The 27,069-nt window shown below is 36.7% G+C and overlaps 1 long non-coding RNA gene across 5 annotated transcripts; it reads right to left on the bottom strand.

Annotated features, from left to right (window-relative positions):
* Nucleotides 1-349: 349 nt before the first annotated feature.
* On the bottom strand, nt 350-26,574 carry LOC122709164. Of its 5 annotated transcripts, none has more exons than XR_006345428.1 (5): nt 23,670-26,574; nt 23,178-23,340; nt 21,201-21,327; nt 20,846-20,941; nt 2,231-2,288 (listed from the first exon to the last, which is right to left on the bottom strand). It is a non-coding gene; the product is annotated as an uncharacterized LOC122709164 (long non-coding RNA). The 5 variants fall into 5 exon arrangements; XR_006345427.1 differs by having other exon boundaries at nt 23,178-25,468; nt 26,495-26,556; XR_006345425.1 differs by lacking the exon at nt 2,231-2,288 and adding an exon at nt 350-925 and having other exon boundaries at nt 23,178-26,574.
* Between the last annotated feature and the right edge of the window lie 495 nt (nt 26,575-27,069).

Here is a 27,069-nt window from a genome sequence, read left to right as displayed (position 1 = left end):
GGTTGTTTTGTATAGGAAAGATATGCTCCAGGCCTGGCTCTATCCCTTTGCTATCTCTAAGAATTGGCTAGCCCTAACAGACAAAGTCTCTCCCTGGTCAGCAAGCTTTGTAAGATGTCAAAACATCCTAGAATACATAAAATTTAAAAATATGATTAATACACTATGCTTTGAAAAAGCTTAATATTTCTCAGCCTAAAGTTCTACAGCTGTTCATGATGATAAAGACAATGTGATTATATCTTAAAATCTCTATAAATTCTCATGAAATTGTTATTGAATGATCTGAAACTTGGCTTGAATTTTCTCCTCACAGTATCCAAATTGAGATTATCAAATATCTAATAACAGGCACACAGTCATAAGCCCAACAGGTGAAAACTGCATTTCCAAAAGTGGTCACCAGAAACATCTCCGCTTATATAATGAAGAGATTAAATATGTGAAAAGAGACACCAACCAATGTAAGCCTTAAAATCACACTGAAAAGGACCATTTTCTGTATTTACATTCCTAATCACAAATAAATGCTACAAGAATAAAACCATGGCTGAACATTATTCAGAATGTGTGACCCATTATTTATGTCTGACTTTGGGACAAATAGTAAAACAGCTTAAACTGTATAGGTCTTACAGACTAAAAATTCACTTGCTAGAGAATGAATGCTAAGAATACTAAGAAGTAAAATTGATGTTGAATATTACACAGAAAGAGCATATGTGTCTGATTCCCAGGTGCTTGAATGCTGTTACATAGACAGTATGGCCAGCTGATATTAAAGCATGATTCTGACATTTCTCCAAAGAAGACACACAGATGGCCAACTGCCGGGGTCCAGCCTTGGCAGGATCCAGGGGGTACCCTCAGGATGAACGGCGTCAGCGAGAGAAGACACGTGAGACCAGCCTTGATAGGGCCAAGTCTGTGAGGGGGAGAGAGAGAGACGGAGAGAGAGTGACCAGACTGGGGGTGCAGCAGAGTCTGGCAAATCTTTATTTATTTTTTACCATAGCTTTTATATTCTAAGTTAGTACATTTTTAAGGGGAAGATAGTTTAATATTACATCGGCTCATCCTTCACGAAACCAGGGTGTTTTCTGCATACTTCTTTGTGAGAGTCTTGTACATTATCTTCTGGCCTTGGGGCCTATTGACATTTTATGACCTAGGTGAATGCAAAGCTGTTTTCCGTAATCTATTCTTTAATGAACACAAAGGTCAGTCCTTTTGCAGAAGTTATCAGTTAAATTTATCTAAAAGGTTTACAACACAAAGACTCTGCAGCTCCAGTGAGGCAGCCCCTGTTTAGCATTCCTGGTTAAAATGAACAATTCTAAACTCTTATTTTTCTAAATCTTTAACTATAACCACTTTTAGAATAATATTTTTATGTTCTCCAATAGGGCTTCCTCACCCCCGAAGGGCTCTGTGCCTATTAGGGCCTTTATGTGATCAGGTTCTTTATGCTGTTTATGATTAAGGTGTTGTGAGCAGTTATGTGCATTAGTACGCATTTGCCAAGCAGGCTAGAATGCCAGCAAAGGGGTCTAAATTGAAACACTCCTTTCATCCTGGATAATCTTATAGGATACCGCCGTCCGGGGGACATATGATTAAAGTTCTAAGTTGATTCTGTTTGGAGAGAGATCGGGGAAGGCCTTCTACCTGTGTCACAGAAATTAGGGAGTAGTCTAATATAGCAAGCATCAGAAGGACAGAGATCATCTTTAAGGTGAGCGCCAGGGCAGCTTTTCGAAATCCCTACAGTCCTGATCTACCTTGTTTGTCAGGTCTTCTCCTCACGACCTTGTCATGGATGGGATCTCGTGTGCTGGCTCCCGGCAGCCAACCAACACATGAAAAGATTTTCAACATCACTCATTATTAGATAAATGTAAATCAAAATGCAAATGGGGTATCACCTCACACCAGTCAGAATGGCCATCATCAACAACAGATGATGAAAAAGGTATGGAGAAAAGGGAACCCTCTTGCACCGTGCTTGGAGAAGGCAATGGCAACCCACTCCAGTACTCTTGCCTGGAAAATCCCATGGACGGAGGAGGAGCCTGGCAGGCTGCAGTCCATGGGGTCGCGAAGAGTCGGACATGACTGAGCGACTTCACTTTCACTTCACTTTCATGCATTGGAGAAGGAAATGGCACTCCAGTGTCCCTGGAGAATCCCAGGGACGGGGGACCCTGACGGGCTGCCGTCTATGGGGTCGCACAGAGTCGGACACGACTGAAGCAACTTAGCAGCAACAGCAGCAGCTTGCACCATTGCTGGGAATGTAAATTGATAAGAGTCACTACAGAGAACAGTATAGAAGTTCCTTAAAAAAAAAACTAGGAACAAAACTACTATGTGACCCAGCAATCCCATTACTGGGCATATACCCTAAGAAAACCATAATTCAAAAAGACACATATACACCAACGTTCATTACAACACTATGTACAATAGCTAACACATGGAAGCTAACTAGATGTCCATTGACAGAGGAATGGATAAAGAAGTTGTGGTACATATACAGAGTGGAACATTACTCAGCCATGAAAAGGAATACATTTGAGTCAGTACTAGAAAGGTGGATAATCACAATGGTGTGATCACTCACCTAGAGCCAGACATCCTGGAATTCGAGTCAAGTGGGCCTTAGGAAACATCACTACGAACAAAACTAGTGGAGATGATGGAATTCCAGTTGAGCTACTTGAAATCCTAAAAGACGATGCTGTGAAAGTGCTGCACTCAATATGCCAACAAATTTGGAAAACTCAGCAGTGACCACAGGACTGGGAAAAGTCAGTTTTCATTCCAGTCCCAAAGAAAGGCAATGCCAAAGAATGCTCAAATTACTGCACAATTGCACTCATCTCACACACTAGCAAAGTAATGCTCCAAAGTCTCCAAACCAGGCTTCAACAGTATGTGAACCCTGAGCTTCCAGATGTTCAAGCTGGATTTAGAAAAGCCAGAGGAACCAGAGATCAAATTGCCAACATCTGTTTGCTCACAGAAAAACTGATAGAGTTCAAGAAAAACATCTACTTCTGCTTTATTGACTATGCCAAAGCCCTTGACTGTGTGGATCATGACAACTCTGGAAAATTCTTCAAGAGATGGAAATACCAGACAACCTGAGCTGCCTCCTGAGAAATCTGTATGCAGATTGAGAAGCAACAGTTAGAACTGGACATGGAACAACAGACTGGTTCCAAATCAGGAAAAGGAGCATGTCAAGGCTGTATATTGTCACCCTGCTTCTTTAACTTATATGCAGAGTACATCATGAGAAATGCTGGACTGGATGAAGCACAAGCTGGAATCAAGCTTGCAGGGAGAAATATCAATAACCTCAGATATGCAGATGACACCACCTTTATGGCAGAAAGCAAAGAAAAACTAAAGAGCCTCTTGATGAAAGTAAAAGAGGAGAGTGAAAAAGTTGACTTAAAACTCAACATTCAGAAAACTTAAGATCATGGCATCTGGTCCCATCACTTCATGGCAAATAGATGGGGAAACAAAGGAAACAGTGACAGACTTTATTTTGGGGGGCTCCAAAATCCCTACAGGTGGTGACTGCAGCCATGAAATTAAAAGAAACTTGCTTCTTGGAAGAAAAACTGTGACCAACCTAGACAGCATATTAAAAAGCAGAGATATTACTATGCCAGCAAAGGTCCATCTAATCAGAGCTATGGTTTTTCTAGTAGTCATGTATGGATGTGAGGGTTGGACTATAAAGAAAGCTGAGTGCCAAAGAATTGATGCTTTTGAATTGTGGTGTTGGAGAAAACTCTTAAGAGTCCCTTAAATGGCAAGAAGATCCAACCAGTCAATCCTAAAAAAAACATCAGTCCTGAATATTCATTGAAAGGACTGATGCTGAAGCTGAAACTCCAATACTTTGGCCACCTGATGCGAATAACTGACTCACTGAAAAAGACCCTGATGCTGGGAAAGATTGAAGGTGGGAAGAGAAGGGGACGACAGAGGATCAGACGGTTGGATGGCATCACCCACATGATGGACATAAGTTTGAGTAGGCTCCAGGAGTTGGTAATGGACAGGGAAGCCTGGTATGCAGTCCATGGCGTCACAAAGAGTCAGACATGACTGAATGACTGAACTGAACTGACTGATATGGAACTGAGACAAGTTTTCAGTTTGAGTCTAACTGAGTTAAATTGCCTACTAAAACAAAATCATCCAGAGGAATTTAACAGAATCTAATCTCCACAAATAACATTTTAAATGTTCAGGATACATTATAAAATTACTGAACATATGAAAAACCAAAAAGAAGGTAACTCATTCTGAAGGAAAAAGATGACCAACATAGGCCAGTATCAAGATTACTCAGTGTTGGAACTGATAAGAACTTTAAAGTGTCCATTATAACTAATTCAATGATATAGGGGACAATATACTCATGATGAGTGAAAAGAAATTCTAGCATACAAATAGAAATTATGAAAAAGTACAAATTGGAAATTTTAGAACTGAAAAACACAAAAGTGGAAATAAAAAATTCATTGGATGGATTTAATAGCAGGAACAAAATGGAAAAGCAAAGCATCAGTGATTTTGGAGAGGAAAAAAAATAAATGAAAATGAAGTATTTAAAGAAGAGATAGAAAAAAACACTGAAAAAAAATAAATAGAATACTAGACTTGTATGACATCAAAAAGTCCAGCATGCAAAATTGGAATCTAGAAATAGAGAGAGAAATGTACAAAAACAATATTTAATTCCATATGGGATAAATATGAAGAAAATCAAGTCTAGATATTTGAGAGTCAAACTTCCAAAAACATGAATAAAAATAAAATATCCAAAGACATACTACACTCAAGGGAATAATAATTTAAATAATCAAAGAACTCTCACCAGAAACCACAGGCAGAAAACAGGGAAGCAACATATTTTAAGAAAAAAAAAAAAGTCAATCCAGCAGAAGTATCCTTAAACAATGAAAGCTAAAAGCAGACATTTTCAGATAATGGAAAACAAAGAGAACTCCTATATACCAGGCTTAAAGTATAAGAAATGCTAAATGAAGTTCTTACAGATGAAAGAAAATGACACCAGAAAAAAAAATCAGATTTTTTAAAAACAAATGAAGAGCACCAGAAATGTAAATAATTGGATAAGTATTAAAGAAGTTTTTCCTCTTAATTTCTTTTTTTTTTTCCTCTTAATTTCTTGAAGATACAAATAAGTGTTTAAAGCAAAAAACATGACATTGTACTGGGTTTATCCTATAAATTTTGACAGGTCATATTTTCATTTAGTTAAAAATATTTAAAAATTTCTTATGAGATTTAATCCATGTATTACTCAGAAGTGTGTTATTTAATCACAAACCATTTTAGAATTTTATAGCTATCTTTGTGTTATTGATATCTAGTTTTAGCCCATATTCTGGGAGCATATTTTGATATCTATTCCTTTAAATTTGTTAAGGTATATTTTAATGGCCCAGAGAGTAATCTATCTTGGTGAATGTTCTAATATGAGCTTGAGAAGAATGTGTATTTTGCTGCTGTTAGATGAAGTATTCTACAAATGTCAATTAGATAGGTGTATTAACTATAGCCTTACTGATTTTCTGACTATTGGAACTGTTAATTACTAATAGAGGGATGTTGATGTCTACAACAATTAATATAGCTACTTCAGCTTTCTTATGATTAGTGTTAGCATGCTATATCTTTCTCCACTGCTTAAAAGTGGGCTTTCTGTAGAAAACATTTAGTTGGATCTTGCTTTCATTATCCACTCTGATAGTCCTTTTTCATTGGTGTATTTAGGCCACTCACATTTAAATGTATTGTTGATAAATTGAAGTTGAAGTAATATTCACCGCATTTTTAACTGTTTTCCATTTTTTTACCCTATTGTTTCTCTTGTCTTCCACTCTTTTTTATGCCTTTTCTGGTTTTGAGTATTTTATATTATTCCATTTTCTCTCCTCTCTTTGCATATCAGTTACACCTATATTTTTATTGATCTCATAACCTTTTTATAATTTATAGGCTTTTTAAGAGCACATTTAGGTAAAAAGCACAATTGAATATGAAGACTTCCAATATATGACCTGCCTCTACATATATACAGCCTCCCTCACCATCAACATTCCCAGCTTCCATCTGCACAGAGTGGCATAATTGCTACGATTCTTACAGACATCATTATTAACCAAAGTCCAGTTTATATTAGGGTTCACTACTGGTGTTGTACCTTCTAGGGTTTTGACAAATGTATAATAAAATATATCCACCATTACATTATATAGAATAGTTTAACTTCCCTAAACATCCTCTGTACTCCATGTATTCAGCCTTCTGCTTCAATCAGTGGCAACCACTGATTCTTCTATGGTTTCCACATTTTTGCATTTTCCAGAATCTTATACAGTTGAATCACACAATATTTAGTCTACCGGGTTCTTTCACTTAGTAATATCCTTTTAAGGTCCCTCCATGTCTTTTCATGACTTGGCACCCTCCCCTCCTTTTTTAAGCAGTGAACGAAATCCACTGGCTGGATATACCAGAGTTTGGATATTTATTAAGTTTTTCTTATTGAAGGACACTTTGGTTGCTTCCAAGGTTTGGAAACTGAATAAAGCTATTATAAACATCTGTGTGCTGGTTTTTGAGTAAGCATATATTTTTAAGCACCATTGGGGAAATACTAAGGATCACAATGGCTGGATTTTATAGTAAAAGAAGTATATTTAGCTTTGTAATAAACTACCAAAGTATCTTCCAAAGTTGTACCACATTAGAGTCCCACTAGTAATGAGAGGGTTAACTTAGGCACGTCGGTAAGGTATCCAAGCCTAAGGCCCCTTTTAGGAGGAGGTGAACATCTTTCCTTCTCACATTCTTTTGCCTTAGACACACAGGCCTTGCAGGCAGCAGTAAGTCGTGTTCAAGGACATACCTTTTCTGAGGTCAGAATGTGTGTTATGGGAGAAGGTCTGGGCCCACAGCCTTGAGCTCTGGGTTAACCCTTCCTTCTGCTGATGTCATCCCAGGATGTATGTTACGGGAAATGGTCTGGGCAAAGTTTTCACAGCCTTGAGATATTTTTTTCTATTCTCAGCAGCTGGCAGAAAAGTATAAAATTTCCTGCTTAAAACTAGCAAGGCAGATAATCTTTCTACCCCCTTCTGATATCTATGTAAGAAGTTTTTTTTCTGCCATTATCACTTTAACAAAATTTATACTACACAAAGCTCTGGTGACTGAGACTGTCTTTGGTCCCAGAGTTAAATCTTCTCCTTCAGAGGCAATGAATATGTTGGAACACTGTAAACTTTTATCTATCATCTTGGGGGCTCTTCCAGGATCCCAAGATAAGCTAAAGCTTTCAGTAATAAAGAAGAGTTCTTGTTGCTTGACATGCTTGCCAGAATTTGTTGTCAATGTTTTGAATTATGGCCATTCTAATAGATGTCCAGTGTAGTTTGAGAATAGTTTGAATTTACAATTCCCTTATGATATATTTGTTGAGCGTCTTTTCACATGGCTATTTGCCATCTTTATGTCTCCTTCAGTGAGGTATCTAGTCAGGTCTTTTGCCCATTTTAAATAGGGTTTCTTGATTTCTTATTCTTGAGTTTTAACAGTTCTTTGTATATTTTGGATAACAGTCCTTTATCAGATATGCCTTTTGCAAATATGTTCTCCCATTCTGTGACTTGTGTTCTCTATCTCTTGAGATACTTCTTGAAAATTTTTCTACTCGTTGTCCTGGAATTTGAAATATACACGTACAACTAATTCAAGTCCACTTTCAGACAACATTGTATCACTTCACAGGTGGTGCAGCTACCTTATAACAGAGTATTCCCAATACCTCTCTCCAATCCTTTATAATATTGCCGCCATTCATTTCATTTACACAAATCTATAATTACTGAGACTACTGATACTAGTATTAAGTTGAACAAATTGTTATTTGTTAGATTAATTAAGAATAAGAAACATGGAAGACATTATTTGGCTTTTAATAATTCCTGCTCATATCTTCCTTTCCTTACACAGGTAGAACTTTCTAATATCATTTTCCTTCTCTCTTAAGAATCCTATTAACTGTTTTACAAGGTTTACTGGTGAATAATTCTTTCAATTTTGTTTACTTGAGAAAGTTTTTATTTCTTATTTACTTTTGAAGAACAGTTTCACTGGATATAGAAATCTAGATTTTTAAATATTTAAATCTTTAAATATTTTGCTCCACTCTCACATGCATAGTTTTTGAAGAGAAGAACAATGTAATCTTTATCCCTACTCCACTGTAGCTATGATATATTTTTCTCTAGCTTTGTTCAAGATTTCTTCTTTACCTTTTATTTTTCTGTAGTTTGAATATGAGATACCTATGTGTAGACTTTTCCCCCCATATTTATCCTACTTGGTGTTCCCTGAGCTTCCTGGATCTGTGGTTTTATATTTATTCTGCTCCTTTCTCTTTCTTCTCCTTCTGATATTCCCATTAAAATGTGTTAAATATTTTGTAAGTGTTCCACAGTTCTTGAAAATTGTGTTCCTTTATTCTTTTTATTATCCTTTTTCTAATCTTCAGTGTGGCAAGTTTCTATTGACATCACTGAGATCACAGATTCTTTCCCTGTTATGCTCACTGCCTTCATTCTTACTGAGTGATTTTGATTTCTAGCATTTCTCATTTATTCTTTATTATCGTTTCCATTCCTTTGCTTACATTAACCTTCTGTTATTACATGCTGTCCACTTTTTCCAGCAGAGCTCTTAATATATTAATCATAATTATTTTAAATTTCTGTCCAAAATCTTTTCCATATCTGAACCATGTTCTGAAACATGCTTTGCCTTTTGAACCTTTTTTCTTTCCTTTTAGCATGCTTTGTAATTTTTTGCTTAAAAGCAATAAATTATGTATTCAATTAAAGGAACTGATGTAATAAGCTTTTAATGTGAGGTTTGATTTTATGTGGCTACGAGGTAGGCTCTGTTTACTGTTCATTATAGCTGTGCATCAGAGGCTAAAATTCCCTCTAGTGTCTTTTTGTCTCTCTCTTCCATTGTCCTTCTGTTTCTTTAAAGACTCCTCCTTAAATAAGATCTTAGGCTGGCAGTTCTTTCAGCTGTTGGTATTTTAGCTTCTTTTAGCTTTTAGTTCTTTCAGTTTCTTGGTATTCTATAGGAAGTTAATTGATATGGTGATAAGACATGAGAGGAAGAGTTTATAGTTCTATGATTAGGTCTCAGTCTTTTTAGTGAGCATGTGTGCCTATGGCGTCATCTTAATAAGTGTTGCTCAGTTTTGTTCTCCCCTGCCACACTTAGGTGAGATGGCAAGTTTAGAGGAGTCTGGGATGAGTCTCTTCTCTCAGGTTAGGCTCTGGTTTAACAGTTTATCTTGAGGTGAGGCCCTGTTAAAGAGAAAATGGTTTGCCCTAATTAAAGGCATATTTTAAATGGTTCCTTTTCCCTTCTCCCTGCCAGAAGCACAAAGGGATTTTTCCACGATTTTCACAGTGAGAATTTGGTCATGTTCTTGGAGGACAAACTGATCAAAGACTGCCTCCCCTTGGAATTTTTAACTCTGAACTTAGCCTACAATTCATTAACTACAGGAATGCTGCTGTAAAGTGCTGCCTCCAGTTGTGGGCTTCTCCTCCTGGGCTTCTGTCCTGTGGCTTCAATATTCTGACTGACCTAAAAAAAACTGTTGATTTTTCAATGCTTGTTCAGTTTTTTTTCTTGTTGTGAACATGCTGTTGTTGCTGCTGAGTCGCTTCAGTCGTGTCCGACTCTGTGCGACCCCATAGACAGCAGCCCACCAGGGTCCTCTGTCCCTGGAATTCTGCAGGCAAGACTACTGGAGTGGGTTGACATTTCCTTATCCAATGCATGCATGCATGCTAAGTCGCTTCAGTCGTGTCCAATTCTGTGCGACCCTTTGGACAGCAGCTCACTAACGCTCCTCCGTCCACAGGATTCTCTAGGCTGGAGTGGGTTGCCATTTCCTTCTCCAGTTGTGAACATGTGAAATGTACCATATACGGGGTATCATATGCTAGGAATAATGTAGTGAGTTGTATCATATCCTGGATAGCTTATAAACAGCAGAAACTTATTTCTCACAGCTCCAGAGACTGGAAGGTTGAGATTAGGGTGCCAGCAGGGTAGAGTTCTGAAGAGAGCCTGCTTCTGGGATAAAAACTACACACTTGTCATTATATCCTCATGTAGCAGAGAGCAGAGAAGAGAAAGCAAGCTCTCTGGTGACTCTTAAAAGGTACTAATCCCATTGTACCTAGGAGGTACAATAGGAGGCTCCATCCTCATGAACTCATCTAATGCTGATTAATTCCCAAAGGTCCCACTTGATAACACCATCGCACTTGGGGTAGGGTTTCAACAAATGAATTTGGGAGTGGGGACAAACATTCAGTCTATAACAACCAGAAATAAAAGAAACTCACCTCTCATTTTGAGTTTATAAGTATGACAACAATAACAAAAAGAATAGTGCCAGGGAGCTGGAAATGGACTTTTATATTTGCAGACTTTCTACATTTTATGAGAAATGTTATATTATTAACTATAAAAAGCTGATGTATAAAAAGCTGATGTATAATCACTTCTCAGCCTTTTGGCTAAGATCAAGTGTAAAAGTTGATGTATATTGTAACTGATAGAGAAACTACTATATACACAATGGAAAAGAGATACATGGAACAACAGACTGGTTCCAAAAAGGAGTACATCAAGGCTGTATATTGTCACCCTGCTTATTTAACTTATATGCAGAGTACATCATGAGAAACGCTGGGCTGGAGGAAGCACAAGTTGGAATCAAGATTGCTGGGAGAAATATCAATAACCTCAGATATGCAGATGACACCACCCTTATGGCAGAAAGTGAAGAAGAACTAAAGAACCTCTTGATGAAAGTGAAAGAGGAGAGTGAAAAAGTTGGCTTAAAGCTCAACATTCAGAAAACTAAGATCATGGCATCTGGTCCCATCACTTCATGGCAAATAGATGGGGAAACAGTGGAAACAGTGGCTGACTTTATTTTTCTGGGCTCCAAAATCACTGAAGATGGTGATTGCAGCCATGAAATTAAAAGACGCTTACTCCTTGGAAGGAAAGTTGACCAACCTAGACAGCATGTTAAAAAGCAGAGACATTACTTTGTCAACAAAGGTCAATCTAGTCCAGGCTATGGTTTTTCTAGTGGTTAGGTAAGGATGTGAGAGCTGGACTATAAAGAAAGCTGAGCACTGAAGAATTGATGCTTTGGAACTGTGGTGTTGGAGAAGACTCTTGAGAGTCCCTTGGACTGCAAGGAGATCCAACTAGTCCATCCTAAAGGAGACCAGTCCTGGGTGTTCATTGGAAGGACTGATGCTGAAGCTGAAACTCCAATACTTTGGCCACCTGATGTGACTCATTTGAGTCAAATGAGGTGACTCATTTGAAAAGACCCTGATGCTGGGAAAGATTGAGGGCAGGAGAAGAAGGGGTATACAGAGGATAAGATGGTTGGATGGCATCGCCAACTCAATGGACATGGGTTTGGGTGGAGTCCGGGAGTTGGTGATGGACAGGGAGGCCTGGCGTGCTGCGGTTCATGGGGTCACAAAGAGTCGGACATGATTGAGCGACTGAACTGAACTGAAATGAACTGAAAAGAGATACACCTAAACAGCCAATAGATAAAGTGGAATTTTAAAATACTCAGATTTAACAGGAAAAGAAACCATGAGCAAAATGAAAAGACAACCTAAAGAATAAAAAATATTTGCAAATGATGTGACCAACAAGGGCTTAATTTTTAAAATATATTAATACAAACAGCTCATACAACTTAATAACAACAACAAAAACAAACCCAACTGAAAAATGGGCAGAAAATCCAAAGAGACATTTCTCCAAAGAAGACATACAGATGGCCAATAGACATATAAGAAGATGCTCAACATCATTAATTATTAGAGATATGCAAGTAAAGACTAGAATGAGGTACCAGCAGTCAGAATGATCATCATTAAGAAATCTACAAATAACAAATACTGGAGAGGGTGTAGAGAAAAGAGAACCTTACTAAACTGTTGGTGGGGATGTAAGGTGGTGTAGCCACTGGGGAGAATGGCATGGAGGTTCCTCAGAAAAGTAAAAATAGAATAACCATATGATACAGCAATCCCACTCCTGGGCATATATCCAGACAAAATTCAAACAGATACATGCACCCCTATGTTCACCCTATGTTAATAGCAACGCTATTCACAATAGCCAAGACATGGAAATGACCTAAACATCCATCGACAAATGAATGGATAAAGAAAATGTGGTACATATCAGTTAAGTTTACTTCAGTTCAGTCACTCAGTCATGTCCAACACTTTGCGACCCCATGGACTGCAGCATGCCAGGCCTCCCTGTCCATCACCTATTCCCAGAGCTTGCTCAAGCTCATGTCCATTGCATCAGTGATGCCACCAAACTATCTCATCTTCTGTCGTCCCCTTCTCCTCCTGCCTTCAATCTTTCCCAGCATCAGGGTCTTTTCCAATGAGTCAGTTCTTCACATCAGGTGGCCAAACTCTGGAGTTTCAGCTTCAGCATCAGTCCTTCCAATGAATATTCAGGACTGATTTACTTTAGGATACACTGGTTTCATCTCCTTGCAGTCCAAGAGACTCTCAAGGGTTTTCTCCAATACCACAGTTCAAAAGCATCAATTCTTTGATGCTCAGCTTTCTTTATAGTCCAACCCTCATATCCATACATGACTACTGGAAAAACCATAGCATTGATTAGATGGATGTTTCTTGGCAAAATAATGTCTTTGCTTTTTGATCTGTCTAGGTTGGTCATAACTTTTCTTCCAAGGAGCATGTGTCTTTTAATATCATGCCTGCAGTCACCACCTGCAGTGATTTTGGAGCCCAAGAAAATAAAATCTGTCAGTGTTTCCATTGTTTCCCCAACTATTTGCCAAGAAGTGATGGGACTGGATGCCATGATCTTAGTTTTCTGAATGTTGAATTTTAAGTCAACTTCTTCACTCTCCTCTTTCACTTTCATCAAGAGGCTCATTAGTTCTTCTTTGCTTTCTGCCATAAGGGTGGTGTCATCTACGTATCTGAGGTTATTGATATTTCTCCTGGCAATCTTGATTCCAGCTTCTGCTTCATCCAGGCCAGCATTTCACATGATGTACTCTGCATAGAAGTTAAATAAGCAATGGTACATACAGACAATGCATAGAAGTTTGTGCTTCATCCAGCCCAGCATTTCGTATGATGTACTCTACATAGAAGTTAAATAAGCTGTGGTATATATAGACAATGGGATATGACTCAGCCATAAAAAAGAATATAATAATTCCAGTTTCAGCAATATGGATGCAAATAGAGATTATCATACTAAGTAAAGTAAGTGAGAAAGAGAAATACCATGCGATATCACTTAATTGGGAAAGCAGTATGTCCAAGCATATATTGTCACCCTGCTTATTTAACTTATATGCAGAGTACATCATGCAAAATGCTGGCCTGGATGAAGGAATCCAGCTGGAACAAGCTGGAATCAAGATTGCTGGGAGAAATATCAATAACCTCAGATATGCAGATGACACCACCCTAATGGCAGAAAGTGAAGAGGAACTAAAGAACCTCTTGATGAAGGTGAAAGTGGAGTGAAAAAGTTGGCTTAAAGCTCAACATTCAGAAAGCTAAGATCATGGCATCCAGTCCCATCACTCATGGCAAATAAATGGGAAAAAAAGGAAACAGTGAGAGACTTTATTTTGGGGGGCTCCAAAATCACTCAGATGGTGACTGCAGCCATGAAATTAAAAGACGCTTGTTCCTTGGAAGAAAAGCTATGAAGAACTTAGTATGTTAAAAAGCAGAGAGATCACTTTTCTGACAAAGGTCTGTCTAGTCAAAGCTATGGTTTTTCCAGTACTCATGTATGGATGTGAGAGTTGGACCATAAAGAAGGCTGGATGCCGAAGAATTGATGCTTTTGAACTGTGGTGTTGGAGAAGACTCTTGAGAGTCCCTTGGACTGCAAGAAGATCCAACCAGTCCATCCTAAAGGAGATCAGTCCTGGGTGTTCATTGGAGGGACTGATGTTGAAGCTGAAACTCCAAAACTTTGGCCACCTCATGCGAAGAGTTGACTCATTGGAAAAGACCCTAATGCTGGGAAGGACTGGGGGCAGAAGGAGAAGGGGATGACAGAGGATGAGATGGCTGATGGTATCACCGACTTGATGGACATGGGTTTGGGTAGACTCTGGGAGTTGGTGATGGACAGGGAGGCCTGGTGTGCTGCAATTCATGGGGTCGCAAAGAGTCGGACACACCTGAGCAACTGAACTGAACTTATTTTTTTATATATTAATTTATTATACTGTTAATACCAATTAAATTTATGGAAAAGCACCAATTTGTTCCTGCTTAAGAAGACCTGTAGCAACCTACTTTCTTATTCTCCCTCTACTCATGTGACTTACAAAGAATACAAATGTCTACCAGGAATGTAAAATGAAAGAGACAAGAAAGATTGAAAGAGGGCCAGAACTATTTGTTTTTAGTTTTGGTATATTCATCTTATTCTCTAAGTTTCCGTAAAAGTTATGTTACCCTACCAACAAATGCTAACTTTTCCTCATCTTAAATTTGCTGTGATGAATTTAATACATTAATACACTTTTTTTAACTTCTAAACAGAACTCTACATTTCTGGGTTTTATTTATATTTAAAACCATGGAGGACCTAACCTAAAATAATTACTGATACTTATATTTATTTACCCTAAGAATTCTCAGCTAGACTTCACCTTGCTATCTTCCTATGAATAGGAATATACAATATAGTAATGATGGCCTTACTCAAAAACCTGTCCAGAGTTCTTCGTCTCCAAGCACCATTAGACAAAATAGACTACAGGTACAATTCTAGGGGGAAAAACACTTTTTACCAACTATATTCATATTGGGTATCTATACTATCACTCCACAAAGCCATAATAAATGTATTCTTTCTAGAAATGACAGACTATTAATTTGCCAGAAATTGTTCAAGTTCAACCAAGACTTTCAGTAAGCAGACTTACATTCCCATTTTGCCTTTGCTCAGAACCTAAACAACTAAACATCAGGGAAATTACACTGTGTCATATCTGTTTCCAAATAAATCTTTATAACATCTCTGCAATTTCAAGTTATATTTACATTGAAATTTAAAATTAATTACATTCCGTACCTCTCATTCTGTCACAACACTGAACGATACTCCTTTGTAGCATAAACGCCCTCTATTAACTGCTAAAATTTAAAATATTCAGCTGTCTTTTTTTCTCCTCCTTTTTCTATCTGTAACCTATGATCTTACAAGTGTTTATCTCTGATTTCCTTTGAGTACTGGAATTAGTGGTCCTTCACAAGTCGTGTGGTTTTTGAAACACAAATCTCATTTTTTATTCAAACCTTTAATTTCTGAACAGGAATCTAGAGGTTTATAACTCAATATCTGAATTGAAAAGTTAATTTCTTGCAATGTTTTCTGAATGAATCAATATAAAGGGCCTCTCATTCATCAAGAGTTACAATTAAGATATGATCCAATATCCATTATAAGTTATATAACAAAATAAGATAGGCTCTCTTTGGAGAAAGCATAACATAGATAAGAAAATAGCCTCATTCAATATCCATACACTATCAAGAATCAGAATCTATAGCTGATAATGCAAATTAAAACAAACAAGAAACATTTCATAAAAGCTGGGGAAACAAAATCAAAATCCAGAAACAATCTAAAAAGGAGAGCAAAAAAACAAAAGCTTAAAAATGTTAATAATGACAATAACAGGGAAATTAACAAACTATCACCACAAGCCAGGCTCTGCTCCATGTACTTTCACATATTAATTCATGAGAATCATTAAGTACACAGAATCCAAGACACAGCTGTAGGAAAGGAAAGCATATATAAGGATCATATTCAGGAAGGATTAAATGGGTGTTTGGCAGCCTCAGTTTTGTTTCATAGAGATGAGATATAGCAGTATTTAAAGCATGATTGAAAGAGAAAAACTTAAATGTCATATATTACATTTTGGGAAAAATGTAACTCAAGTTAATAACATGATAAACTCAATGGTTTTGGGGGGAATATAATTTCATTTAGAACAAACTAAAAGAATATGGTTAGTGTTTTGGGTGGTATCAGTGGAAAATGAGAAAATAAAAATATTTTTAACACTTTTACAAAAGTATAACAATAATATCTGTAAGACAGGATGAGAGAAAAATAAAATGATGGTATGTCAGTTATAAGAGTAGAAGGTTCGTAGAGTCTAATAAATGAAAATAAGTATGGAAGATTGTGCTTTGTGAATGATTATTTTAATAGCACTTCTTGCCATACTGGAGGAACTGGAATATCCTATTAGAGGTACTCTGGAGATAGGTAAAATGCTGAATATTGAAAAAGCAAAAGATGCTAAAGACAAATATCAAGTCACTAAAACCTGATGTCTTATAGATTAATTTTATTTTATTTTTGAATATCCAATTTGACAATTTTACTTCTGACTGGTAAATTTAGTCCTTATACAATTACAGTCATTATTATATCACATTGTCTCCTACATTTTACTTTCTGCTTTATATCTGTCAGCTTTACCACTACTTCTACTGTACCTTTCTTCCTTTGTTTTAGACTGATTTGATTTTTGTTATCTTTTCCATTTTCTGCTCTATACAACTTTGAAGGTTATACACACCTGTTTCGCCACTTTAGGTGGCTGTGCCTTAAATTTTGTCATTAATATTTAACTTAAAATCTAAAGTGATTCTATAATCTGAACCTCTTTTTCTAACAGAAGAATCAAATACAATTTGATCAACTCCCAACTCAATTATGAAACTGTCTTTTAGTACAAATTAGGTATCATAATTATTTTTACCCATATATTGTTTAGACTTACCCATAAGTTTCCTAATTTCTTGTCACTTACCACTCCTCTCAAGTATTCATTAGGTTTCATTTTTTTTCACTTCCTGTAGTATCTCTGTTAGAATTTTACTAGCAAAATCATACAGTAAAAGGTATTGCTTCTATAATTTATTTCAGGACCAATCCAAATTTAACAATATATCCTGACAAAGATTCTCTCTTTGACTAAATTTTAGTTAAGCTCCTCTGAGACCTATTCTTGACTAGGTCTCAACCTTGGCCTTTCGTGTCTGTCTCTACTGAGCAGTTTTAGCATGAATCCTTGTCAGTCTAGGGAGAATCTCCTCACACATAAGTTCCTCATGTTTCAACCTTGATATATAAACCCTTGGTCTGAATTCAGCAAGAATTCTATAAGGCCAGTTTAGCAAGAATCTCCTTGATGTTAACTCTTAGTAATTTTCTATTCACTTACCCCTTCACTCTGCTGGCTACAAATCCTCAGCTGTCTTTGCTGTATTTAGAGTTGAGCTCAGTTTTATTAAAAAAAAACTTTATCCCCCTACTGCAATAGCTAATGAATAAAATCTATATCGCCTTTAACTAGTATCTGGCTTTATTTCTCTTCGACAAATTTCATCCTTTAAAAATTAGTTTTCTGAGTTCATTATTCTAAATTGACAATTTTTGGTTTTTGCTTCAATTTAGATGTCTCTAGCAGTGTCTCATTCCTTAGGACGCAATGTGATTTTCCCTCTGGCTGTTATTAAGATTTTCTATTTTGGAGAAGGAACTGCTTTTATGGAATTAATATTGAATATCTTTTATTCCTTGCTATTTAGTTCAAATTTTATGTCAGTTTCTTCTTGCTTATTTTTCTCATCTTTCTGAATATAATTTCAGCAGTACCTATTCTTCCTTGGTTACTCCAATTTGTTTACTTCACTGATTTTGTTTCAACTGTTTTCTGAATTTGACATCCTATAATTGTTTTCTACCTTACTAGCATATTTCTTGAATTCTTCTATCACAAAAGTAATCGATTCATTCTATTTAAAATTCATGGTTTAATATTTTGTAACATTTCTTATGTACTTTATAACTACTCTGATCATAAGACAACTCTATCTAATCTACTACTTTTGTTACCTTTTCCACCCCTTTTTTCTTGTAATTGTCTTGAATGACTTTGTGCTGGTTCCTTTTTGATTATTCAGGTTCAAAGAACATGAGCTTTTTAAGAAATAGCTAACTAGACGAGCTTTACTTGGGAGAGGGAATAGAGTCATGTCTTAGGCCAACAGGACAATTCCTTATGAACAAGTGCTTTACACATGTACCAGACTTGGTATATAGATCAACTCAGATCTGCATTCCTTTCTCAACAGAGTAGCAAATGGCTTGTTCTGTTGCTAATCATGGAGTCAGGTAACTGGGGTTGGCACCACTGCCGCTACCGACTGAGGAACACCAAATGTGCTGACTTCACAGAGACTACATTGCCCAAGGAGCTGAACTGGAGCCATGAAGGCTCTGGCTTCCCCAGCAGTTACCTAGAGAGGTTGTCTGATGTAATCCATAAGTGAGAGGGAGTTAAAAACTCTATAGACCAGTCTTATCTAATGAGAGAGAGGAACAAGAAGACAGAAACTTCCCTTCCACTCTCTAGCAAACTGTTTGAGGACACAGTGATTCACATGAAGACTACGAAGTCTTGCTGACTGTGAAACCAGAGGTGCTTATCACAGAGCCATAGCTAACTAGGTAATGGCCCCTTTGTACCTACCATTCCTCTTCACCAGCCTTACTCCTCATTTTCTCATTTTTTAAGGAGGTCTGTACATGAGTTTGAGTAAGCTCCAAGAGTTGGTGATGGACAGGGAAGCCTGGCATGCTGCAGTCCATGGGGTCACAAAGAGTTGGACATGACTGTACATCCTAGCTAACTGCTAACAAGTAAGTTTTTGCTTTAAATTCTGTGTTCTAGGATTACCCATTAAGATAGCATGTAAGTTTATTAACCCACATTTAGGTGTCTGAGAGGGCTCCCCCCTCCCCCGCCCCCCACAAACAGAAAGTCTCTTTTCTTACATTGTCAGAGAAATAACAGTATTACTGAAAAATATGGTTTAAGTGTCCGTTTCCACACTTAGCCCTAATGAGTCTGCTTTGCAGAACCAAACTGTATCCAAAGAAGTTCCACCTCCCTGGGGTCAACACTGTGGTTAATCTAAAGATTTAGGTTTCACACCTCAGAGTATTTCCTTTACTTTGTCCCTGAAAAGTATTTTGCCAATTCCTCTTACTAAGACATATGCTTTTGTTTTCCATCCATCTGCCATAAATATATTCCTGCTTGATTTTTTTCAGTGATTTTGCCACTTTTATGCTTGTGCTGATTTGGGATTTTAGATATTCTCTAGTGTCATAAACTGAGTTTGTATTGCTCATTTACATTAATGATTCTGGGTGACCTGAAGGCAAGGATGGAGAAAATACTTCACACATCCTTCTTCAAAGAAGTTCACTCTGTCCTTTAAATACTGTCTTCACTTAGCTATAAGACACCACATTCTCTGTTTCCACCCAACCTGCAAATGCTCCTTCTCTTTTTTCTGCTGAGTCATCTCATTTTCACATCTTCTGAAAGGTGGTGTCCTAGGATATAAGCCTTCAGACCTTTCAAATATGTGCATTCCTCCTCCTAAGGAGAGATGTTATCTAATCCTTTTGCTTTAAATACTATGTTTTGAAGCTTTAAATACTGCCATAGCTGACACTTTCCAAATAAATATCTACCACCTGGACTCTTCCCTAATCTACTTCTGCTTATATACCCAAAACCTGAAGATTTTATAGTCACCTGAAACTTGATGTGTGCAATTTAAACTCCTATTAACTCCTCCCAAACTGTTTCTCCCCATTTTTTCCCAGTCTTGGCAATTGGTGCCTATTGATCCAGTTTTTCTGAATGAAATCCTCGGAGTCTTTCTTGACTCTTCTCTTTTTCTCACATTCCTTGTCCAATTCAACAGCAAATCTTATAGGTTCCCACCTTCAAAATATATCCAGAAGCCAATCACTTTTATTCTTCCTCACCACTTTCAACCAAGGATAAGCTACTGTCACATTTACACAGACAGAAATACTATTTTGATTGACGTTCTTGCTTTCAGCCCTCTCCTCCCAATATTTTCTTTGCTCAGCAGTTAGAGGGATCACTTTAAAAGACATATCAATGTATGTTGCTTACTGGGTTAAATCATGCCAATGGCTTCTCATCTCACTCAGAATAAAATCAAAGTCCTTATCATGGTCCTACCTAATTTGAGCACCCAGTGCCTCTACAATGCCAACTCTTACTACTCATTGCTCCTCCATTTCCCCCAATCCAGAGTGATATTTATGTGTCCTCAAACACATCAAGTACATCCCTGCCTTATTGGACTGACATTTGATGTTACCTCTGCCATTGAGACTCTCCATGATTCTCATTCTCATTTTATTCAAGTTGATATCATCAGAAAGCCCTTCTTGATATCCTTTCTAAAGTATAACACTCCATCATTCTTACCCTTATCAATTTCCTTGGTATTTGCTGGCATATTTTATGTATATACATGTGTTATTGTTTGTTGACTGTCCTTCTCTCCCTATCAGAATGTAAGCTCCATGAGGTCAGGGACAAAATTTAGTTCACTGATGTATTTCCAACACCTAAAACCTGAGTGATGCTCGTGGGTACTCAGTATTTGTTGAATGAAAAAATGAACATATGAGCAACAATTAAGAATAAAAAGAATTCATACCTGTCACCAGGTGACCTATTTAACACACCCTAACTCACCTGGGTAGATCTGGCTTGGAAACTCTGTCTCTAATACCCATAGCTGCTCTCCTCATTCCAACTTGAAGATCAGTTCTGGTTTAGGCATGCAAAACCCTGTGAACAGGAAATGACATGGGAATTGGGCTAGGCTCATAGGCTTTAGGGCTTCTGAAGAAAACAGAAAATGAAGCTTCAGACACCCATTTCAAACTTTTACTAGAAAAAGAAAAACATTCTTTATAATGTTTCAACAATCCTTCTAACCACCCTAAATCTGAAGCCTAAATATGATCAAACCCAAAAAAGCTTCCATGGGATTTAGCAAGCAAGAAAGGATGTGCAGCTAGGAATCTACATGGAAAACAATTCCTACCCACTGAGATGAGGTGACTATAGTTCTCCAGGATCACATCCCTGTACAGAGTCCTCTGAGCAGGGTCCAGCTTCTGCCATTCCTCCTGAGTGAAGCCCACAGTTACATCCTCAAATGATAAGGATTCCTGAAACAGCACATTTGTGTTCAAATTCAAGTAATCAAAACTGGAAGACATGGAAAATCTGTATGAAGTGGTTATACTGTTTACTATTCAGAATTAATTAAAAAATGTTTGTGATGTCTACTTTTGCATTCTACTTGGTTGGAGAGGGAGAAATCATAATAGATATTCCCTACTACTGTTATAAGTTATTGGTGCCTGCAAGCCATAAAGAACTCTCCCACTTTGGGGGAATCTGAAGACAAAGCAATGTTACTTTTATCAAGGTGCATATAATCTGAAAACAAACATACATCATATAACGACAATAAGAGGTTATTATAGTGAAAAGATGGGCAAAGTTGATTGAGGTTACAAAGGGGACAAAAGATCTATTCCTGCTATTAGGGTAGGTTTCACTGAGGAGGTTAAAAAAATATTAGAGTAACATTCATGAACATGGGGCCACAGCATAACCATGTATACATCTAAAATACATAATTAAAAGAATAACAATTAGCATATAAGATAGTGCCATTCAGGACTATGATAAGATAAAAAGCTATAGATGTATTCAAGGAATGAGTTATTGAATAATTTTGGACTTAACACCTATGGAATAGGGGTGTCCAAAATATCTGGTTACAAATTTACGATTTAGACAAAAATGTAGGTAGGCACCTGAGTATTTTCTTCCCATAACTGAACAGACTGTTTCACAATTTTCACCAAGAGTGGATTCCATCCCAAGAAACCACTTTCTTTGCTCATTTATAAGAAGCAACTCCTCATCAGTAAAGTTTTACCAAGAGACTGGAGTAATTCAGTAACATCTTCTTGCTCCACTTCTGATTCTAGTTCTCTTGCTATTTCTACCATATCTGCAACTACTTCCTCCACTGAAGTCTTCAATTCCTCAAAGTCATCCATGAGGGCTGAAATCAACTTCTTCCAAATGACTGTTAATGTTGATACACAAACCTCTTCCTATGAATCAGAAACATTCTTAATGGCTTCCAGAATGGTGACTCCTTTCCAGAAGGTTTTAAACTTACTTTACCAGATCCATTGGAAGAATCACTACCTATGGCAGCTAAAGCCTTACAAAATGTATTTCTTAAATAATAAGATGTGAACAGCAAAACCACTCCTAGATCCATAGGCTGAAGATGTTGTATTAGTAGGCATCGAAAACAACATTAATCTCATTGTACATCTCAATCAGAGCTCTTGGATGACTAGGTGCACTGTCAATGAACAGTAATATTTTGAAAGGACTTTTTTTTTTCTGCACAGTAAGTCTCAATAGTGGGCTTAAGATATTTACCAAACCATGTTGTAAACTGATGTGCTGTCATCCAGGCTCTGTTCTTCCATTTACAGAGCAAAAGCAGAGAAGATTCTTAAGGGACCTAGGACTTTTCATATGGCAAATGAGCACTGGCTTCAACTTAAAGTCAACAGTTGCAACAGCCCCTAACAAGAGAATCAGCCTGTCCTTTGAAGCCAGGCATTGACTTCTCTCTAGCTATGAAAGTCCTGAATGGCATCTTCTTCAAATTTTTTAAAAAATAATTGACATTTTAATGATTTTTTTTAAAAGATTTATTTATTTTTCTGTGCTGGATCTTAGGTGCAGCACATGGAATCGTCACTGTGGCATGTGGGATCTTTTAGTTGCATTATGTAAGAGCTTTAGTTGCAACATGTGAACTCTTAGTTGCGGCATGCAGAATCTAGTTCCCTGACCAGGGATCAAACCTGAGCCCCCTGTATTGGGAGCATGGAGTCTTAGCCACTGCCTTTTTCTGGTTTAAGACTGTTTTGTCTACATTGAAAATCTGTTGTTTAGTATACCCACCTTCACTAATTACCTTAGCTAGATCTCCTGGATAACTTACTGCAGTTTCTACATCAGGACATGCTGCTTCACCTTGCACTTTGATGGTATGGAGACAGCTTCTTTCCTTAAACCTCATGAACCAGTCTCTGCTAACTTCAAACATTTTTTCTGAAGTTTTCCTCACCTCTTTCAGCCTTCATGGAATTGAAGAAAAGAAAATTAGGTCTTCCTCTGGATTAGGCTTTCACTTAAGGGAATATAGTGGCTTGTTTCATTTTCTATCCAAACCACTAAAACTTTCTCCATATCATAATAAGACTGTTTCACTTTCTTATCATGTGTGTGTTTACTGGAGTAGCACTTTTAATTTCCTTTAAGTACTTTTCTTTTGCATTCACAACTTGATTAACAGTTTGGTGCAAGAGGCCTAGATTTTGGTCTGTCTAGGTTTTCAACATACTTTCCTCACTAAGTTTAATCATTTCCAGCTTTTGATTTAAAGTGAGAGATTTATGACTCTTACTTTCACTTGAACACTGAGAGGCCACTGTAGAGTTATTAACTGGACTGATGTCAATACTTTTTTGTCTCAGAGAATATGAAGGCCTGAGGAAAGGTAAAGAAACTGGGAAACAGTTGGTTGGTAGAACAGCCAGAACACATACAATATGTAAGTTAATCTTATATGAATATGGTTTGTGGGGGTCCAAAACAATTACAATACTAACATCAAAGATCACTGATCACAGATCACCATGACAAATATAATAATAATGAAAAAGTCAAAATATTGTGAAAATTACCAAAATATGACACCCTGATATGAAGTGTGTATGCTTTTGGAACAATGTGCCAAAGACTCAATGCAGGGTTACCATAAACCGTCAATTTATTTAAAAAAATAATAATAATGCAACATCTGTTAGGTGCAATAAAGCAAAGCACAATAAAACAAGGTATGCCTATATTATACATGACAATGAAAAAATGGAAATGACAAGTGTCTTTCAGTAAAGAAATGGAAAACTAAAATGTGGTATGGTCTCATAATAAAACATTATATGGCAATAATAAATAAAGTATTAAGCAATTTGGACCAATCTTAAATATTAAAATTTTTTAAAAGTCCCTCTGTGACTCTAGACAGATATTATCCATGCCTTCCCCTCACTTCTGATGGTAGCCAGCAATATGTAAGAGTCTTTGGATTGAAGGTGCAATACTCCAATCTCTGCTTCTGTCATCAGACAGTGTTCTCCCCATTTGTCTCTATCCTAGTGATACTGTGATATAGTTAGGATTATATATTCTTGTCTCTGGCAAGAAGAAGGACATAATAAAAATTAGAGAGACAAAAAAGTGGAGTATAAAAATAGAATGAACAAAGCCAAAAGTTGCTTCTCTAAAAATAAATCAACAAAATTAACAAACCTTTAGCCAGACTGACAAAAAAGAGAAAAGACTCAAAATATTAAAATCAGAAATGAAGATACTTTTACTAACCTAACAGAAATAAAAAGGGTTATAAGACAATACTGCTACAAACAATTACATGTCAAAAAATTAGAAACTTAGATTAAATGAATAAATTCCTAGAAACACAGAAATAACCAATTGACTCAGGAAGAAATACAAAAAGTGAATAGCAAGCAAAGAGATCAAATCAGTAATCAAATATCTCTCAAACAAAGGAAAGTCCAGAACCAGATAACTTCACTGGTGAATTTTAGCAAACATTTAAAGAAGAGTAACACTAATTCTTCCCAAACTCTTCCAAAAATAAGTGGAAGAAATATAGTTGACCCCAAAAAAACACAGGGGTTAGGGGTGATGAACTCAGTGCAGTTGAAAATCTGAGTATAACTTTAGAGCTGGCCCTCCTTATCTGCTTCTGCACCTGTGGACTCAACCAACCATGGATTGTGCAGTACTGTAATATTTAGTACTTAAAAAAAAATCTACAAGTGCACCTACGAGTTTAAACCTATGTAGTTCAAGAGTAAACTGTATTTCTTAATTCAATGAGGCCAGTGTTAATTACCCTAATATTTAAGCCAAATAAAGGAATCACAAAGAAATGAAATTACAGGTCAATATGCCTTATGAATATATATGTAATATACTCAACAGAATACTGTAAGATTGAGCCCAAAAAACATATTAAAAGGGTCATGGGGAATTCGCTGGCAGTCCAGTAGTTAGGACTCTGTACTTCCACTGCAGGAGGCACAGATTCAATCCCTGGTAAGGGAACCAAGATTCCACAAGCCATATGCTGCAGCAATCAATCAATCATGAATCACGATGAAGTAGAATTTACACCTGGAAGGCAAGAGCAGTTCAACATGAGAAAATCAATTTAATATACTAAATAAAGATGAAAAATCCCCACAAATTGGTCAAGTCAAGCAGAAAAAGCATTTGACTACATCAAAAACCTTTTCAGGATAAAATCACTCAGTAAACTAGGAACAGAAGTGAACTTCTCAACATGATAAAAAGGCATGTATGAAAAACTCACAGCTAAAAATATTTAAGGGTAAAAGACTGAAAGCTTTCCCACTAAAGTGAGGAATAAGATGAGAATATTCACTTTGGGCACTTCTATTCAACACTGTAAAAGAAGTTTCAGCTAAAGAAAACCAGGCAATAAAAAGAAATAAAGGCATCCAAATTAGAAAGAGTAAAGTAAAAGTATCTCTATCTGTAGAACATAATCTTATACATAGAAAATCCCAAAGAATCCATCAAAAAACTATTAGAGCTAATAAATTCAATAAAATTGTAGAACATAAGATTAACACAAAAAAACTCTGTTGTTTTACTATACACGGACAATGAACAATCCAAAAGTATATTAAGAAAACAACTCTACTTATGATAGCATCAAAAAGAATAAAATACTTCAGAACAGAGTTAATGAATGAGGTACAAGACTTGTATTCACTGAAAATTACAAAACTTTGTTGAAAGAAATTAAAGACCTAAATAAATGGAAGGACATTCCCTGTTCATTGGATAAAATACTTAATATGGTCAAGATCAAAATACGTCAAGAAAAGAGACAAAAGGGTTTCACATATTTGATGAAAAATCCACTGGTCTTTTTTTTGCAGAAATGGACATGATCTTTAAATTCACATGGAAATGAAAGGAACCTCAAATAACCAAAACAACCTTGACAAAAATAAACAAATCGTAGGATTAACACATTTTAACTTCAAAACTTGCCACAAAGCTAGAGAATCAAAACAGTATAGAACTGGCATAACGAAACATATAAATCCAGTGAACAAAACTGACAGTCTGGAAATAAAAAAAAGGTGGTGCTAGTAGTAAAGAACCCACCTGCCAATGCAGAAGACATAAGAGACGTGGTTCAATCCCTGGGTTGGAAAGATTCCCTTGGAGGATGGTATGGTAGCCCACTTCAGTATTCTTGCCTGGAGAATCTCATGGACAGAGGAGCCTGACCGGCTACAGTCCCTAGGGTTGCAAAAAGTCAAACACGACTGAAACAATTTAGCACAAACCTATACATCTCTGGTCAACTAATTCTCAACAAGAGTACCAAGGCCATTCAATAGAAGGAAAAACAGTCTCGTCAACAAATGGTGTGGGGACAATGGGATATCCACATACAAATAACAAGATTGGATCCCTTCCTGTTATATATGCAAAATTAACTCAAAATAGATCAAAGACCTAAATATATGAGCTAAAACTGTAACACTTTTAGAAGAAAACATAGTAAATCTTCATGATCCTGATTTGGCAACAAGTTCTTAGATATGACATCAACAGTACATACAACAAAAGATAAATAGATAAACTAAACTTCATCAAAATTAAAACCTTTTTTGATTCAAAGTATATACACTCAAGAGAATGAAAAAACAAGTCAAAGAATGGGAAGAAATACT

Source organism: Cervus elaphus, chromosome 15, assembly GCF_910594005.1.
Source record: "Cervus elaphus chromosome 15, mCerEla1.1, whole genome shotgun sequence".
Classification (NCBI taxonomy): Eukaryota; Metazoa; Chordata; class Mammalia; order Artiodactyla; family Cervidae; genus Cervus; species Cervus elaphus.
Note: the sequence above shows the minus strand (reverse complement) of the source record. Positions and strands in the feature narration are given on the sequence as shown.